This window comes from Callorhinus ursinus, unplaced genomic scaffold, assembly GCF_003265705.2.
Source record: "Callorhinus ursinus isolate GAN/ISIS: 27379988/994484 unplaced genomic scaffold, GSC_fseal_2.0 scaffold5, whole genome shotgun sequence".
Lineage (NCBI taxonomy): Eukaryota > Metazoa > Chordata > Mammalia > Carnivora > Otariidae > Callorhinus > Callorhinus ursinus.
In genome coordinates this window covers 41,946,184-41,962,381 of record NW_027397067.1, presented here as the reverse complement: position 1 = coordinate 41,962,381, position 16,198 = coordinate 41,946,184, and the positions used below count along the sequence as shown (strand labels likewise).

The window sequence follows — 16,198 nt, the reverse complement described above, 5'->3', positions numbered from 1 at the left end:
TGACCCAGGGGATCAAAGATAGTGCAGGTGCCATAAAAACATTAAAAGTTGCTCAATCTTGCCAGGAGCCAGGGAAATACAAATTAAAATAATAACAAAATTGAATTTTTGCCCATCTGCTTGGCGAAAGTTGAAAAGATTGATAACTTCCAGGCTGGTGAGGGTGTGGATAATCAGACACTTTGAAACTTTTGGGTGTGGGACAGTATATGGAATGTTCAGATTTGAAATACATTGACCTTCTGACCCCAAAATCCCATGTTTAGGGAAAGAGTCCACCCTCAAAATGATACACATCAATAAGACTCCAGAATTTCAATATAGGAAAGACCTAGGGGTGCCCATTTGGTTTTAAACAAATCAAGAATATGATATTTGTTGTACTTTTGAATTTATGGAGTAAAATTCCTGCTCTCTACAGAATTAATTATTAATTAAATAGCACAATCAACATTTAATCAAAAAGTAGAGGCAAGGGATATAGTCAGATTCCTTGAAATGCTGTCCTAGGGATTTAGTTGTGAATATTTAAGAGAATAACTCTTGGGCTTCTACCATTCCCTCACCAACCCAGTCTCTCACCCAAAGGTGAACTTAGGTGAGAAGTGGGAAGGGCAGGGCGTGCACCCAGGGCAGTAAATCTCTCAGCTTTTGTCCCCAAATGCCACTCTCTGCTCTTGCCATCCCTGGTTGTTTCTGTTTGTAATGAGAAGGGGAAAGTGCAATTTAGAGCAAAAATTTGCCACAATCACTTTCTCATATTAAGGGAGTGGCTTCATGTTCTATATTTATAGCCAGGGAAAAGACCAGGTAGTAGGCCTCCTGGGATAGAAAAGATGGGACTCCTCTGACTAGGAAAGAAGTTATTTTTATCGTGTCAACTGCTCTGCATAACAAAGTGAGAAGAAGCTGGACATCTCCTAGAGTGCATGAGGAGAGGAGGGTCAGGGAAATGGGTGAGATTTGAGGGGATTTGAGAGCAAAGGGGAGGCTCAGCCAGCCCAGGGCACTGGAGGCCTCGGAGGTTCTCTGATGCTCCCTCCCCAGTTTGGAGCCCAGCTGGGAGCCGCAGGGTCCATGGTTGGCGGACAGCCTCCAACTTATACCTCCTTCAGGAGCCACTCTAGCTTTTTTTTTTTTTTAGAGAGTGGGGAGGGGTCCTGCTCTTTTCAGGGTAACCCTCAGCAATGACTGAGGCAGGCCATGGACAAGGCCTAGACATTTCCGCCTTTACCATGCAGGCTGTGCTTTGAGCGTCCCTGATTCTGGCCAAGACTTTGTCAAGTCAGCCTGGGTCAGAGGACCCCCCCACACACACCCCCGCCCAAGCGGGCTTGCCTCCCCTTTGTCTTCACAGCTTTTACTCCCCCAGAAGCCTTTCCCACCCTTTCCCTGTCTCAGCACCTGCTCCCAGGAGAGCCCACCTGGCACAGCCAAAGACCCCTCCTTTGCAACTGCAGACTTTTCACACCAGTGGGGATCTTTAAGACACCAAAAGGAACTTTCTCTCATTTTAATTTCAAGGTCAGAATTTAAAACCGAATAATTGCCAATCTGTTCTCTGCCACACAGTCACTGTTTAACCTTGACTAATGACTCATCTTTTCTGAGCAAACAATCACAAGATCCCTCCAGAACATATTCCTTTTCTTTCTCTTTTTCTTTTTTTTTGTTGTTGTTAAAAAGAAATGGGGCGCCTGGGTGGCTCAGTCATTAAGCGTCTGCCTTCAGCTCGGGTCCTGATCCCAGGGTCCTGGGATCGAACCCCGCATCGGTCTCCCTGCTCCATGGGAGGCCTGATTCTCCCTCTCCCACTCCCCCTGCTTGTGTTCCCTTTCTCACTGTGTGTCTCTCTCTGTCAAATAAATAAATAAAATCTTTTAAAAAAGAAAAAAAGAAAGAAATGGAAGAAATTCCAGAGGGAAAAGATCTGACAAATATTGCTACAAAATTTTCTACCTTTTATGGACAATAGACTCCTAGTCTTAGAGTAAGAAAAGATCTTGAAGTTCCTTCCAATTAAAGTCTGTCACTTTGCATGGGAGCATTCATCCACAGAGCCCTTGAAAATTGTCTTCTAGATCTCTAGTTAAAGAAGTGTACAGCAAACAACAGAACTTTGCAACCATCTTAGTAAAAACAGTAAACCTTCCAAGTAATTATAACTATGTTTGCTTTATTCAGGATTACCGTCATACTTGGTGGTAACATCCACCTAGAGAAACTAGCACTTATGTTATTCAAGGAGAACAAAAAGTTCGATCTTTAGGATCTTTATTTTTTCTATTGGATACATTTTCCTTTTCATTGTTTTCAATTTACCAACTGCATTTCTTTTTTTTTTTAAGATTTTATTTATTTGACAGAGAGAGACACAGTGAGAGAGGGAACACAAGCAGGGGGAGTGAGAGCGGGAGAAGCAGGCTTCCCGCTGAGCAGGGAGCCCCCTGGGATCACGACCCAAGCCAAAGGCAGACGCTGAACGACTGAGCCACCCAGGCGCCCCTACCAACTGCATTTCTTAAAAAGACAACTCAGCTTTCTTTTTCAGAAAAGCAACACATAAGGCCACTTGGCTTTTCTGATCTATGTGCTGGGGAATTTGTAATCATTAATTCAATGCAGTGTATTTTTGTGGGGAGGGGCATTCTTTGTTTTGTTAAGAAGAAAAAAATTACTTTTAAAAATGTGTAACTTTAAAAATAACAATAAATAGTTATTACTTGTTTAATAAGCCTTTAAGTACGTTAAGGGGGGGAGTTGACATTCAAAATGATTTTTCTGTGTGTTTGATAGGGGAGTATATTTGTCAATTCCTTTTGTTCTCTAAATGCTCGGTTCTCTGCCCTCTTTTGTGATCTCTGCTGAAATTACATCTGTGCTTGGCTCTTTCGCCTTTACACAAAGGAGAAGCTCAACTTCAGACCCAGTTGCTTGACCTTCATTTATCCACTTTCCACCCCAGCTGGCCTGGAGCAGATGAGGTTACAGTGAGATTTCTCAGACTCTTAGGAAGACCCTGGTCCCTACACCTTTCTCTGCTGCTGCTTTGAGGAACTCTGCTGCACCATCCACCCTCTCTCCTGTGACCCACTGACCCAGTAGTTCCCAGGGCACGATGGCTGATGATCTAAGTCCAGCTCTACCTGGTTTCTGTTGACACCATGGAACAGCTAACTTGTCTGTACGAAAGGGTAGTTTCAGCTACAAATTACACACAGATGGTTGAGTATCTTTTCTGTGCTACTAAAATTGAGACAGGGTGTTTCCAAATCAGAGGCGATCTTTTGAGTGAACGGTATTTACTTATGTGTCCTTGTACGTATGTATTCTATGTTGGCTAACGGTGATGGTGTGTGTGTTCATGAGCGCAGAGTTCAGGGTATTTCCATATCTATAATATGTATGTGTAAATGTTAGTGTAACCCATATCATAAGTGGAAAATTGTTTTTCTGTTGAAATCTTAAAGAGTTTAAATGGGAACTACCCAACAGGATTAATTACTGTTTTTAGTAACAGCTCAGGATAAATAGAGTTCCTTTGTAAGGAGCTTGTGATCCAAGCAAGACTTATCAAACCAGTACCTATAAAAATTAGCCTGGGTGGCTCAGTAGGTTAAGGGACTGCCTTCCACTCAGGTCATGATCCCAGGGTCCTGGGATCCAGCCCCGCATCGGGCTCTTGCTCTGCAGGGAGCCCACTTCTCCCTCTCCTCCCCGCTTGTACTCTCTCACTGTCTCTCTTTCTCTCTCTCTCAAATAAATAAATAAAATCTTTTAAAAAAATTAGTTAAGAAAAGCCTAGGCCTCAGCATTTGGGTGAAAAACTAGTCTTAGAATTTGCCCTTTGGGGGCGCCTGGGTGGCTCAATCATTAAGCGTCTGCCTTTGGCTCAGGTCAGGATCCCAGGGTCCTGGGTTCGAGCCCCGTGTCAGGTTTCCTGCCCGGCTAGAAGCCTGCTTCTCCCTCTCCGACTCCCCCTGCTTGTGTTCCTTCTCTCACTGTCTCTCTCTCTGTCAAATAAATAAAATCTTAAAAAAAAAAAAGAATTTGCCCTTTGTTACACTTCCCCAAGTTAGGATTATTCAAAGTTTTTCTTTACACACTGGAAATGGATAAGACCTGATGATCATCATCCTTAATTCATTATGTATTACTAAATAATAATGTAGTTTCTCAATTATTAATTAAACATTCTTGGCTTATGGTAAGGAAAAGGAGAAGGAAGAGAAGCAGGCACAGAGCTGGAAGGCTATTTGGCCCAGGCCTTACATTTATAAAAGGCCTTGAATTTAGGCTTTTGACGTTACCTCCAAAGGAGATTACACAAAAATATGCTGATGGGATTGAAAGAAGACACCCTCATCCAAATTTAAAATTGAGATCCCTGACTAAACTATATCACCTTTAATGTACTATAGATTTTTAAAATTAAATCTTTAAATTATCTTGTGACTAGCACAGCTGTTTTGTGTTGTAATTTTTTGTGTTACAGTCATCAATTGTTCAAAATGTGAACATTCAAAACACCACAATTTTTATTTATTTTTGAGAGAGAGAGAGAATGAGCTATTGGAGGGAGCAGAGGGAGAAGCAGGGAGCCCAGTGCGGGACTCGATCCCAGGACCCCGGGATCATGACCTGAGCAGAGGCCCAACTGACTGAGCCACCCAGGCACCTTTAACACCATAGTTTTTAATCCTTTTAGCGATTTTAAAAAAATTAATATACTGGGAACACCAAAAATAATGGAGGCAGCCTGGATCCCTCTCTGCCTTTGAGAAGTTCTACAATTATTTGGTTAGAATGCAAATATTTCCATGAGGTAGCAGGAGCATTTTCATATAAGCCTAAGAAACTATAGACTAAGCAATCCAGAAAATAGGAAATTATAGGAAAGAATAAATTTTATGTTTCAAATGAAAACTCATTTCATACTCTTTTTTTAACACTTATATGGGATTTTAGGGACTTTGAGTATTTCAGTCTTACTGTTCCAACATATTAATGCATATTAAGATATATAATATCTACACCTTTAAAGCATACTTTCTCAGTGTAAAGTCACTAACTGGCTTTGGTAAACTTACAGAACTCGCATGTGTGGGAAGCTGTGAATATTCAACCAGAGAAAGCTATATGCTGAACAAGAGTTCTCGGACACCCGAGGCTTGGGAATGCTAAAATAAAACCTGATGGATAGGGGGTCTTTGAAAGACAAGTCTTAACAGCGATGTCTTAAAGGAGAAAGGAGTGACAACTAAAACAATAAGAAAGTCAGCTGTCATGAGTTAGAAGGGAAGGTTAATCCTGGGTAACAGGTCAACAGAGGTCATTATCTGAATTATAAATATCCTGAAAAGGAACTTCTTCTTCTTGTTTGCCCCGTTCCCACAACTGCATTGTCTCCTGGGGAAGCATTTATGGTTATTTCAGCAAATTCAGCACAGAGTCGTAGAGACAACCATTTTTTAATAGACATAACAAACTGTTATTTAACAGACTGAAATATGAAGGCATCTGTCCAGTTGGAGGTGGGAAATTAGCTCTTTGAGACCAGTAGGCATTGGTCTGGCCAAGGGCATTTAGAGAAGAATAGGGGAGACAAAGACACAAAGGGCACCACAGGTGAAAGGAAGGTTTGAGTCTGAATTCCATCTCTGCTGTGAGTTAACGTATTCCCGCTGGGCGGCTCGCAAGTGCCTAAGGCAAAAGCACAATGAAAGGAGGAGGGCTCCCACGCCTGGGTGGCTCAGTCCGTTAAGCATCTGCCTTCAGCCCAGGATCCCATGATCCTGGGGTCCTGGGATCGAGCCCCGCATCAGGCTCCCTGCTCTGTGGGGAGCCTCCTTCTCCCTCTGCCTCCCCCTCTCTGTCTCTCATGAATGAATAAATACAATCTTAAAAAAAAAAGAAAGGAGGAAGGCTCCTATCAGCCCAGAACTCTAAGAGCTAGAATATAAGCTAGTGAGTAACAATGGCACAAGCTGTCACTTTGTAGGACTCCACAGAGGGCAGGTAGAGGAAGATTTTTAAATCTGCAGTGGTATTCCAGGAAGAGCAGAACAGACACAACTAATGGTTTCTTTCATGGTGACCTGAAATATACATCCAGAGAAACCCCGTGAAAATGGTCCTGGATGTGCTCCGCATATATAATCTCAGGTATTCCTCATAGCAGCTCTATGAGTTGGAGATTTTTACTCCTATTTTGCAGAGAGAGAAACTGACCTCAAAAAGAGATATCAAGTCATTTGCCCAAGGTTGGGTGGGAAAGTTGGGCTTTAGATCCATCTGACTCTAAAAGTGATACTATTTCCTACAGTATCTTTATGTGTCATTCTTACTGTTACTTTAACTACTGCTTGTAAATTGACTTGATCTCCCCTTTCTTTAAGGGAAAGTACACAGGCTTGAACCTTGGAATCTTTGTTGATCCTTCCAATCAATCATTCCACCACTATTTATTGAGCATCTAGTAAAACTAGACATTAGGGTTAAAGAATGAATGAAATACAATTCCCACTCCCAAAGAGCGTACAGTCCCTACATGGATTCAGTCACTAAACTGTATAGGAGTCATTTCTCATATATCTCTCCCCATATTTCTCTTCCGACTCTCTGGCACAGGCCCTCTCTGCCTGGACAGTAGTCTTATAAGTGGTTTTTCTGGGGATGGCTGCATGGCTCAGTTGGTTAAGCTCCAGTCCTTGGTTTCAGCTCAGCTCATGATCTCACAGCCGTCCTGGGATCGAGCCCCGCATCAGACTCCATGCTCAGCACCGAGTCTTCTTCAGATTCTTTCTCCCTCCCCCTCACTCTCACTCTCTCTCTAAGAAATAAAATCTTAAAAAGAAAAAAAAAGTGGTCTTTCTGTGTTATTAGCCAGGTCATGGGAGATCTACTCAGAGTTGCAGGCAAGGTAAAGAATTTATTTATTTATTTATTTATTTATTTATTTATTTATTTATTTATTTGGGGGAGGGGGGTAAGTGAACTCTGTGCTGAGCATGGAGCCCAATGTTGGGCTTGATCCCACGACCCCAAGATCATGACCTGAGCCGAAACCAAGAGTCAGATGCTTAACTGAACTGAGCCACCCAAGTGCCCCAGGGCAAAGAATTTTTTTAAATAATAGGGAGCCATCCAGAAACTAGCAACAGTGAGAAACTGCAACCATGCCTAGAGCCAAAATATTCCAGAGCTGCCGCTCCTTAGGAGCTACAGACGTGGAAGGAGGCAGCTGGGAAACGTCTCTTTCTTCTGCCCTTCTGATCTATTGGAGCCCACGCCCTGCTCCAACTCAGAAGCCAGATGACCAAATGGAACCAGGACTGCAATCACAGGGGCCAACTCTCCCGTACAGAGAAGTGGGGAATGGATCAGGTAGGGGGCAAATAGAGAATAGGCTGCTCTCTCGCTATTCATTCACTCGACAAATATGTACTGAATGTGTAGTCCATAACAGGTCCAGTGCCTACAGGAATGAACAGAACAGAAATTTCCTTCATAGAGCTTACAGTTTGGTGAAGGCCACTGAGAATGAGCCTAATTCAAACAGAAGGAAGAGCTGTGAAGAAGAGGAACACAGGTCAATAAGAGGATAGAAGGAAGGAAACTGAACCAACTTTTGAGAGCCAGGGAAGGTTTCCCAGAGAAAAGGACAAGAGCTGAGAGATTAAGGAGGAGATTAGAGATGAGAGAAAGGACTGGAGAGAGCTTAAGCAGAGGAGAGGGAAGGGTGCGGTGCCAATGGTGGGAGGAAGCAAGGCTCGTCCGGAAGCCCAGCAGCACAGAATGGGGGAAGGGGGAGCGCTAGAAGGACCAGTGGCCTCAGTGAAGCTGGGAGGGGCCGGGGCAGATCACGGGAGGACCAGTGCGCCAGGTTAAGGGTTTTGGTCTATATCCTGATAGCACGTGGGATTTTTAGTAACAGAGAATTCTCAGCAACAGAGAATCTTAATTCAGGAAGGGAGTGAGGTTGGGGTGGCTACAGTCAGATGTCAGAACTGGTTTGTAAGATCACGCTGGCTCCAACACAGAGAATGAATGGGCGGATGAGTGGAAGTCCAGGTGAGAGAGAATGAGAGCATGACCTGTGATGGTGGCCTTGGTGATGGAGGGCAGTGAAGACAGGAAGAGTGATTTAGGAGCCATCACAGGACTTGGCAGTGCCCTGGGCATGGGGGCAGGCGAGAGTGAAGTGCCAGGATGACTCCTAGGTTTCTAACTTGAACAAATGATTAAGGTATTCACTGAGCTAGGAAAACATGGTAGGCCACGTTTGGGGATTATTACGGGTTGAATTGTGCCCCCTCAAAAAAAGCTGTGTTGAAATCCTAACCCCCAGTACCTCAGAATGTGACCTTATGTGGAAATAGTGTCTTTACAGAGGTAATCACGTTAAAATGAAGTCATTAGGGTGGGTCCTATTCCAAAAGGATAGATGTCCTTATAAAAAGGGGAAATTTGGACCCAGAGACATGCACAGGGAGAAGACCATCTATAGGCAAAGGCATGCCTGAGGCTACCAGAGGCTGGGAGAGAGGCATGGAACAGAATATTCCCCATTGCCCTCAGCAGGAACCAACCCTGCTGACATCTAGATCCCAGACTTCTAGCCTCCAGAACTATGAGACAACAAATCTCTGTTTTGTAAGCCACCCAGTGTGTCGTACTTTGTGATAGGAGCCCTAAGAAACTAACATAGGAATGAAAATCAGAAATCTGACTCTGGACAAACTGAGTTTAAGGGGCTATTTGAGAAACAACATGACAAGGTAGTTAAAAGCATGGACTCTGGAGCCATCTGCCTGGGTTTGGACCCAGGCTCTGCTATTTACCAACTGTGGGAGCACACTCAAGTTAATGTAAATCTGTTAGACACAGCCCCCTCGTCTGTAACTGGGAGTAATACTACCTTTCTCCTAGGGCTGTCATGAGCAGAAAATGAGCTGATCATAAAGCACTTGAAATAGTGCCTGGCACATAGTAAGCATTATGGAAGAGTTTATTTACACAGATAATACATAAAGCCTCCCAGTATTGAATATATTTGGTAATAGAGTCTGGAATTCAGAAGAGAGTTCTCCATTTTATTTTTTTTTAAAGATTTTATTTATTTATTTGAGAGAGAGAGAATGAGAGATAGAAAGCACGAGAGGGAAGAGGGTCAGAGGGAGAAGCAGACTCCCCGCCGAGCAGGGAGCCCGATGCGGGACTCGATCCCGGGACTCCAGGATCATGACCTGAGCCGAAGGCAGTCGCTTAACCAACTGAGCCACCCAGGCGCCCCGAGAGTTCTCCATTTTAAAATTGGGATTCAGTGGCATGTAACCGAAACGATAGGGAAGAACACAATGTACCTAGAGAGCATGTGTGGGATGAGAGGAAGAGAGGGCTTCTGGACAAGTCTTGACACTTCCAACGTTTATGGCTAGGAAGAACAGATTGAATCATCAAAGGAGATAGAAGAATGTCTGGAGAAAGCCACGATGAAATACCATCTCACACCTATTTAGGATGGCTGCTCGGGACTGATTTGCGTGTGCCCCCGCCCTCGAATTCATACGTTGGAGCCCTAACCCCCAATGTGACTGTTTGGAGATGGGGCCTTTGAGATCATTAAAGTTAAATGATGTAATAAGGGTAGGACCCTAATCCAATAGCACTGATGTCCTTATAAGAAGAGGAAGAGACACCAGAGCGTGCGTGCTCTCTCCCCCTCTCTCTCCTTGCATGCACAGAAAGAAGTTGCTGTCTGCAAGCTAGGAAGAGAGGCCTAATCAGAAACCAACCCTACTGGCATCTGACCTTGGATTTTTAGCCTTCAGAACTGTGAGAAAATAAATTTATGTTGTTTAAGCTACCCATCTGTGGCATTCTGTTATGGCAGACTGAACAAACTAATACAATGACTGTAATTTATAGAATGGAAAATAATGTGTTGGTGACAATATAGAGAAATTGGAACCCTCGTACATTGCTGGTGGGACAATAAAATGGTACAGCCACTATGGAATACAGTATGGGGGTTCCTCAAAAAGCTAAGCATATAATTACCATAGGACCAAGCAATCTCACTCCTAGGCATATATCCAAATTAATTGAAAACAAGGACTCAAACAGATACTTGTATGCCAGTGTTCATTGTAGCATTACTCCTAAGACCCAAAAGGTATATCAACAGATGTAGTATATTCATATAGTGGAATGTTATTCAGCCATAAAAAGAAATGAAGTTCTCCTACATGCTAAAATATGGATGATTCTTGAAAACATTATAAGTGAAATAAGCCAGGCAGAAAAGGACAAATATTGTATGATTCTACTTATATGAGGTATCTAGAGTAGGCAAGTTCATAGAGACAGAAAGTAGATTAGAAGCTACCAGGGCTTGGGCGGAGGGAGAGATGGGGAGTTATTTATTAATGGGTACAGAGTTTCTGTTTAGGGTGATAAAAAAGTTTTGGAAAGAGATAGTGGTGATGGTTGCACAACATCATGAATGTTGTTAATGACACTGAATTGTATATTTTAAAATGGTTAAAAACGCAAATTTTATGTTATTCATGTTTTACCACAAAAAATAATAATAATAGCTAGAGAGTTTGGAAGAAAGCAAGAGTGTGGCATCACGGAGCCAAGGAAAAGAAAGTTTACCGAAGGAGAAAGTAGTTAAAAATGTTAAGAAAGGTGAATAACTGAAGTGATCCACTTAGCAAGAACTGGTCACTGGGAAAGATGGTGGTCAGAGTCAGACACAGTGGGTGGAAGAGTAAAGGAAAGAGGAGAAAATGTGGATGGTTGTAGCAAAGTCCCTCAGGAAGTTTGATAAGATGAGAGAACTGAATATGTTTGATGTTGATGGGAAAGATACCGATTAAAAAGACCGGTTACAGAAGAATGAAGGGATCATGTAAGGGCCAAGGTGCTCAGGGCAGAGCCACAGAGTCCAAAGCAAGGGTGTGGTAACTGGGCTGAGGAGGGAGAGGAATTGGCCCTAGAGCAAGAGGCAGAGAAGGAGAGAGGAGGGTATGAGAAGTTGAGGGGATTCAGTTCTCTTGTGAAGCGGAAGGTGCGATCCACCAGCTTGGGGCATGAGACGGGAGGGCAGAAGTTGAAAACAGTGGAAAAGGTCTGAAGGTTTCATGTGGGAAAGTGGACAGGGGAGCGGAGGTGGGTTGTCTGGCAGTGCTAAGGGCTGGTTGTAAGTCGGCCATCTGGGATTTCTCTCGAACCAGTTTGCCCTGGAGTGTGACTTTCTCCAGCACTGCTCAGCTGTGGAGTCAGGTATGGAGAGAGCACAAGGTAGAGGGGCCTGCCCTGGGTTAGGCTTTTCCCAAATGGTACAAAACTGAAAGTGCAGGAGAGTTGAAGGCTGAAGAGGCAAAAACTACGGGGAGGTTCCAGAGGGCCTAGGGCTCTGGAGGTGGAGGGGGGTGGCCTGCGAGGCGAGGGGCTAGGAAGTAGAGAGCATCCCTGTCCACCACACACACTTACCACGGGAGCGTTTTTTTGTTTTGTTTTGTTTTGTTTTTTAAAGATTTTTTTTTTTTTATTTGACAGAGAGAGAGAGAGACAGCGAGAGAAAGAACACAAGCAGGGGGAGCGGGAGCGGGAGAGGAGGAAGCAGGCTTCCCGCTGAGCAGGGAGCCTGAAGTGGAACTCGATCCCAGGACCCTGGGATCATGACCTGAGCCAAAGGCAGATGCTTAATGACTGAGCCACCCAGGCGCCCCACGGGAGCGTTTTTCAAGTACAATTTCAATCATGTCCCTCCCTTGGAGTCCATCAACTTAAGTAAAGGCTGAACTTGTATTAAAAGCCTTCCCCAGTAGGGCCCAGAGACCCTGCTTTAGACGTATCTCCAAAACCTCTATCATCTTCTGTCCCTTCTGTTCTTAGAATACCTACCCAGTGGCGAACCAGATTGGACCAGAAATTCTCCACTGCTTTCTCACCTCTGTGCCATTGCTTATGTACTTTGCTCCCTCAGGAATGCCCTCCCCATGACACAAATCAGCACTTTCTCATTGTTCCTGTGGAATTTAATGCACATCTCTATTACAGCCCTTGTCACGTCTTACTATAATTTTTTGTTTGCATTTGTAGAGGGTATCTGTTGTGTTCATCTGCCCAAGTTCCCTTCTTCCATGGCTCCTCTCCTTTTTTTGGTAGCAGGTCTGCCCTGCAGCTAGGGAATTGCCCTTCCCTCGCTCATGTGGATCTGACATGGCTCCCAAATGTGGCTCCAGGACCATCTGGCTATGATTATGAGCACATGACCCAAACCAGGCCAATCAGCATCTTTCCTCAGGATCATATATGTGGAAAGTGAAACGACCTCCTTGTTTAGGTCTGTCAGCTGAGATGATGTAATCCAGAAGTTGTCTGTGGCCAATTTCCACACCATGACTTCTAACCACTACCGCATAGAGGAAGCCCAACTGAAACGGGGGGGGGGGGGAACCCAAGCCAGGATCACATTATTTGACTGATACCACCTGATGCCGCCTCCCTTCCTGGAACTCACCATAGTACAAGCCATTCAGGTACCTTTTTTGCTTAAGCCAGCAGGAGCCGGTTTTGTTTACTTGCCCCGCAAAACAGTCTCAGCGAATATACACGTCTCCTCCACTAGACTCGACATGCTCAGCTAGACACAGACTTTGAATCACAGTATCTAGCATAAAGGGTGCTCAATAATATGACATAAATGTTGAAATCCTAACAATTATTCCAGGTCCAATTCAAATCTCATTTCCACCTATAAAACATTTTTTGACCCCCCCCAAATCAAGTAGGATCCTTCTCAGAGCACTAAAGCAATTGCCCGTGACTCCCAATGGCACGTTATAGATTTTGCTTATTTTGGTTGTGTTCTTGGCCACCTCTCCCTACCAGATAATAAGTACATTGGATGCGGGACTTAAGACTGTGTAGAAGGTGTGCGATAAAAGGTGACTGTTCTTAACTGCACTCCCCTGCACCAGCTATGCAGAGGCAAGAGAAAGATGGAGGAGAGTCAGCCTCTGCTCTGAGGCACTTGAAGCACACATGCAGCAAATAATGTGAACTGGCGTGGCCTGAATAGAAAACAAATAGAGAAGAAAGTAAGTAGCGCAGATCCTTATGGAGAAACAGAGCTCTAGACTGAGAGCAAAAGATATTTTTATCAGGAAGTGTTAGAAGAATGCAGAACAAGCTCGGAAACATTTTATAAATAGATCAGGAACCAAATATCCTGGAAATATAAAGCCACTCATAAATAAAGTCAAACACAGCATTTCCCCAAACATAAATTAGCAACCGCAGGAGTCAGTAAATCCTCTCTTCATTGTCTCCAAATTTCTTTGCAGCTAAATAAGGGTAGGTTAATCTGATCCTCTGTATGTGTCTAACCTTAGGTAAGCACAGTGGCTATAAAATGCCCTGCTTCTCCAGAGAACACTGATGAAGCTTAATTGTTTGAACTATTCCAGCTCTATGTTAAATATGGTGGCAGAATTTCACTCAACTCTGCATCCCCCGTGCTCCACCACCCCTGAAACTTTCAATCTGCAGATACTCTGGGAAGGGAGTATCTGTTGAATGAATGGTGAGCAACTCAAATCAAATCTTCTCTCTCAGGCGTGCTCCTATCCAACTTCCTCATATTGTTTCCTCTTCAGCTCCTTCAGAGGTTTAAGAGTCCAGCCCTGGACAGCCAAATCGAAGCAAAAGTTTATGCAAGAGTCCAGGAATCTCTGGACAGCCTTAGGGGAATCAGGCAAAAGGCATCTGGGTAAATATGCCCAAAGTGATTATGTCATCTCAGCAGTAATAACATTGCTCAGTGTCCTCAGTCACCTGAATGCTTTCCTTGTGGCAGTTAAGATCTGGAGAGACCAGCTGGCTGGCTGCTCAGTACGGTGTCACCACAAAGTGGCATTTCCAGGGTGAAGCACCAGAGGCTCAGGGCCTCAACTTTTCTGCATTTGATTAGAAATTTGATTAGACCTACTGTTCAAGATAGGTGTATTAGTCAGGCATTCTCCAGAGAAACAGAACCATGAATGGCTTGTATAATAGGATATATAGGAGATTTATTATAGGAATTGGCTCATGTGCTTATGGAGTCTGATCTGCAAGCTGGAGAACCAGGAAATCCGGTGGTGTAGTTCTGTCCTGGTCCAAAGACCTGAGAATGGGGGTTACAGAGGGGTGGGGGGCTGGCGAGAATGATGGTATAAGTCCGGGGTGGGTCAGAAAGCTCAACAACCAGGGGCGCCGATATCTGAGGGCAGAAAAAGATAAATGTCTCAGCTCAGCTGAGAGAGCAAATTCATTCTTTCTCTGCCTTTTTATTCTGTTCAGACCCTTAGTGGATTAAATGATGCTCACCTCATTGGTGAGAGTGACCTTCTTTACTCAGTCTACTGATGCAAATGCTAATCTCTTCCAGAAACACCCTCACAGACACACTCAGAAATAACCTTCTACCAGCTATCTGGGCTTCCCTTAGCCAAATGAAGTTGATAAAAATAACCATCTTAGAAGGGTGATCAAACTCTAGGAAACCAAGTTGCACTCCCCCAAAACACTTCCCAGTGGTTCAGAGACTCAACCAACCTGAAATTCAGTCTTCTACCCTAATGAAGGAAATACAAAAACTTTATGCACAAATAGGTCAGGAGATTTTTCTTTTTCTTTTTCTCTTTTTTTAAGATTTTATTTATTTACCTGAGAGAGAGTGAGAGAGAGAGAGCACAGAGGGAGAGGGAGAAGCAGGACCCCGGGATCATGACCTGAGCCGAAGGCAGATGCTTAACCAACTGAGCCACCCAGGCGCCTGAGATTTCTTTTTCTTATAAGAAGAGGGGATTGGTGGGGCGCCTGGGTGCCTCAGATGGTTAAGCATCTAGCTCTTGATTTCGACTCAGGTCATGATCTTGGGGTCCGAGATCGAGCTGCACATCAGGCTGTGGTGTACAACTGCATGTCTGCTAGAGATTCTTTCTCTCCCTCTCCCTCTGCCGCCCCTAAAATAAATTTAAAAAAAAGAAGAGGGGATTGGTATGTTATACTCTATGACAGAGTTTGAATTTTTTTACAATAGGCATGTTTTACTTTTATACTAAAATGCACATTTTTAAATTATGGTAGCAAATAATTCATCTGTGAGACCAAATTTTGGTTCTATGAGGGTAGAGACCATGTTTTATATTGCCTTGACACTGTACCTTTAGCATATAGCACAGTGTCTGAGACACTGTGTGCTGAATAAATATCCAAATAAGCTTCTTAACTCTTGTCAATCTATTCTAATTTAAAAAGTAGTCACAGTCATGTAAATCAGGGAGGCTGATTAGTTAATAGATGATCAGAGCCTGTAGACACTGTAGTCCACATGTTCCCAACTTTCAGATAGTGCCTATTAGTGGTTTGTGAAATCAGTGTAGTGAGTCATGACTGGCATTAAAAAAAAATAGAATTCAGTAGGAAAAAAAAACCCAGTACATTTAATGAGGGTATTGTTTTGTGAAATTTTGTTTCCGTTTTGCACATACTGTGTGGTGACGTAAAATGTATTTCTTAACTCTGGGCTGCAGGCAAAAAGTCTGAGAGCCACTCCTCTAGTCTAAGTTGCACACACACCCTGCTCCCCAGCCATAACAAACCACTTTCAGTTCGCCAAAACATCAGGCTGGTTTCTCCGCTATAGGACCTGGGACTTAGCGCTCCCTTACCTGAAATGTGCTTGCCTCCTTGACTGCACGCCCCCCCCGCCCCCCCTTCCTCTTTGAGATCCTGCTCAAGTATCTTGCCTGTGAACCCTCTGTGACCCTTCTGAGCAGTGCCAGACCCCCTGCTGGGGTTCCGCCTCCCCTGCCCCCTGATTCATCACAGGGCTGGACACCAGACAGGTGCTTGCCTCTCCTCCTAGGGTGGGTTTCCGAGAGTGGGGACTTCGTGGCCCTTCTCTCGATGCCTGTGGCACTTGGTACAGATGCCTGTGGCACTTGGTACATGACAGTCAAGTAATTATAAAGAAAAGCCTTTATGAAGAACAGAGAGGTTCTTTATGTCATGAAATAGAATAGTATCCAAATTTTTCAGCAGTAAGTGAAAAAAGCAAGGTGCCATACAGTATGGATAATATGCTGCCGGTGTGTGTGTGTGTGTGTGTGTGTGTGTGTGTGTGTGTGTGTGTGTG

General features: G+C 43.9%; 2 long non-coding RNA genes across 3 annotated transcripts in view; one reads left to right on the top strand and one right to left on the bottom strand.

The window, feature by feature from the left end:
* LOC141372819 (uncharacterized) overlaps positions 1–16,198 on the top strand; it is a 61,425-nt gene that overhangs the window by 24,607 nt on the left and 20,620 nt on the right. The gene's annotated exons all lie outside the window — the stretch shown is intronic.
* Positions 14,154–16,198, bottom strand: part of LOC141372820 (uncharacterized) — a 28,786-nt gene continuing 26,741 nt past the window's right edge. Inside the window, exon 3 of the long non-coding RNA XR_012378270.1 lies at positions 14,154–14,278. This is a non-coding gene — a long non-coding RNA (uncharacterized lncRNA). The remainder of the gene's footprint in view (positions 14,279–16,198) is intronic.